Raw genomic sequence first — 3008 nt, 5'->3', positions numbered from 1 at the left:
ACGCCTCTAAGACTCCCAATAGCCAGCATCATCATCATCATCATCATCATTAGCCTTAGCTTAATTCGCGCTAATAACCGGGGAGAATTAGTAAACCTGGTAATAATACATAAAATAAAGACAATAAAAATAGAAGAAAAAATGCAATGACAGTAAAGGAAATTACCCGTTCAGTTGGGTAATGTTCCTGGCCTTCCTTTATCTACCAGACGATTTTATTTGACACAGGAGAACAGACGAGTAGTGAAAAGTGATGAGGGAAGGCGAGAGCAAACCCACCTACTTCAGAAAATCTTTTGTGAGCTAAAGAAATCGTCTGGATAAAGCAAGAATAATATGGAGGGAGAGGGAGAGAGAGAGAGAGAGAGAGAGAGTACATAGGAAGTACAGATAACACAAGGACATGACGAGGCAAACCGTTAAAAAAAAAAATAATTTAGTTTGATTTAACCTATGTATAAAAGAAAAGGATAGAAGGGAGAGAGAGAGAGAGAAAGAGAGAGAGAGAGAGAGAGATTATGAAGAAGGTAAGGACTAAATACAAAGCATACATATAGCCCAAGAATCGAATCATAGCATGAACTATTAAAAAAAAGAACCCTGTGGAATAACGTGGTTTCGATGCCGGGCGTCAGTAACCCGACCCAGTTATCAACCACTGGTGACCGTTGGGTTTCTGTCGGTCATATGTAAGGAAAATCTTTGTCTATCTATCAGCCTGTCTATCACTTCAAACAATTCGTCAATGTACTGTACTAACCGGTTTATTAGTCAAGCATTTAATCAGCCACTCTGTCAGTTACTATATCCACCTTTCTATCCAGCTGTCCATCCAGCTGGCTCTCCACCTGTCTCTTTGAGTGTCTGTATGTTGTCAGTCTGTCTGTCCACCAGACTTGCAGGTGTACCTGTCTTCAGTCAGTCAATCAGTTATTCTCTCAGTCATCTTAACTCACCATATTTTTATCTGTCTATATGTCGATCTACCATTATATCTATCTGACTGTTTATCTGTCTATCTCTATCTATCTATCTGCCCATCTATCTGTGTGTGTGTCAGTGTGTCTGTGGTATGGTAAGTGGCCACAACCTCACTACTCCATCCGTAGGTAAAGCCTTAGTAAATTGATAATAATAATGAACTCTTTCCTGATTAGAACAAGTCCATTACCTTCTTGCCGCTAACTACAGACGATTTTATTCAGCTGAGAGTAAGTTACAGTAGGCAGGGAGAGATGATATTGTCACCATTAACCCTCTCATCGTGAGACAGCTCTTGTAATAAATTTTACCTGCTGCTAGGGCATGGTATTCACCTGAGACAAAATAATAGAAGCCTGAGAATTTTATAAGTATACCTGATAATTAAAGAATATATAGCCTGGAGAAAATGAAGAGAGGTGGAAAAGTAGAGACAGACCGAAGGTAAAAGGAAACAGTAGGAGAGAGAGAGAGAGAGAGAGAGAGAACAATAAACGGATAAAAAGAAGCGTACAGGTCTGCCAGGTTCGATCCCGGGCCTCACACAGCAGACCCAGTTATGTACCTGTGCTGACTGAACTGGCTTCTGTCCCTCATAGGTAAGGAAAGTCAGTCTACTTATCTGTATACATATTTCCTTATCTCCTTAACTGTCTGTCTGTTTGTCTGTCTGTTGATCTACGTATATCCACCACAATATGTAAATTTGTCTCTCTCTCTCTCTCTCTCTCTCTCTCTCTCTCTCTCTCTCTCTCTAATAACATATCTACCAGTACTCACGGTAATAAGGCCACGTCATAAAAGGAAGCAGCACTTAGCCTCGTACTCTCAGCGGTTAAGGAAGCTCCCTAACACCTTTTCCATACCGGTTTATTTTTGGATGCAGGTGACTTATATCGTTTTGTACGTTATATATGCAGTGTATGATTATATTAGAAGGATTGAGGTGACACAGAAGAGGAAGGTAAGGTGTAATAAGCAAAATAAATCGCTTAGGAATAGGTTTTAGGGAGCTGCCTTAACGGACGAGACTACGGGCCTTAGAGTAACACCCACGCCGCACAGTCGGTCTAAAGGCCGAATATTTGACTTTGTCCTGTGACCTTAATAATGGGTCAATTTTTCATAAAACTGAATAATATAATCCTTGGCTGACCCACAACCCTTCCACTAGATGTCACCAAATCGTGTCTCATTTACACCTTGCCTCCAGTAAAATTACTTTATGCGTCTATAGAAAGCCGAAAGATTTGCTTCTTCACTCCGGTGGTGTATCCTTTTTTTTTTTTTTTTTTTTTTTAATTTCCAAACGATCTTATTAATATTATGAGACGACCTTTTGTATTAACGGTCCTTGAAATCTGAATATATACCTTACCTTCAAGCTCAAAAATACTCCCCCACCTTGAGTCAAATCGTCTGGATGAAGCAAGGAAAAACAAATGAAACTCGGAGTGTAGTGGTACAGGTGGCCTGGGGGCAAATGTACTGGTAAGGAAGAGGTGCTGGCCAGATCTAAGACCTACAGTATAACAGTACAACCTCGAGAAATTTTTTCCATTTAAATACTGGTGTTTGTAAAGGATATATGGCCATTTACTTACTTATTGGGTAGTCCATATATAACGCTACTCTTCCACTCAACCGGACGATTTCTCGTGTGTTGTGGGGACGGCTCAGCCAGTGTTATTAATATCTATCCCCTATTATTTATTCACTTCCTGCTTCCACTACCACACACACGCCCACACCAGCCGTCTGAGCCGTCCACGCAACACACAAGATGCTGCCATGTGAGTTTCTAGAGGAGCGCTATTTACGGGTCACCTTGTATTTATTCATTTATTTGTTTATTCATTTATTTATTTTACGATAAACTCACCTTTATGAAGATCATCGGGTCTGAGGAGTAGAACCAGAAATTTCAAGCGTTGGTATGATGATGGATGTTGATAGTTCTGTTTTCTGTTTCCCTGTTCCTGCCTCTAGATCTCTCCCTTCTCTGAAAGTGGGAAAGATGGTTTTAG

The sequence above is a fragment of the Coenobita brevimanus genome, chromosome 68 (assembly GCF_032717465.1).
Source record: "Coenobita brevimanus isolate Jiangsu-jjx chromosome 68, ASM3271746v2, whole genome shotgun sequence".
Lineage (NCBI taxonomy): Eukaryota > Metazoa > Arthropoda > Malacostraca > Decapoda > Coenobitidae > Coenobita > Coenobita brevimanus.
Note: the sequence above shows the minus strand (reverse complement) of the source record.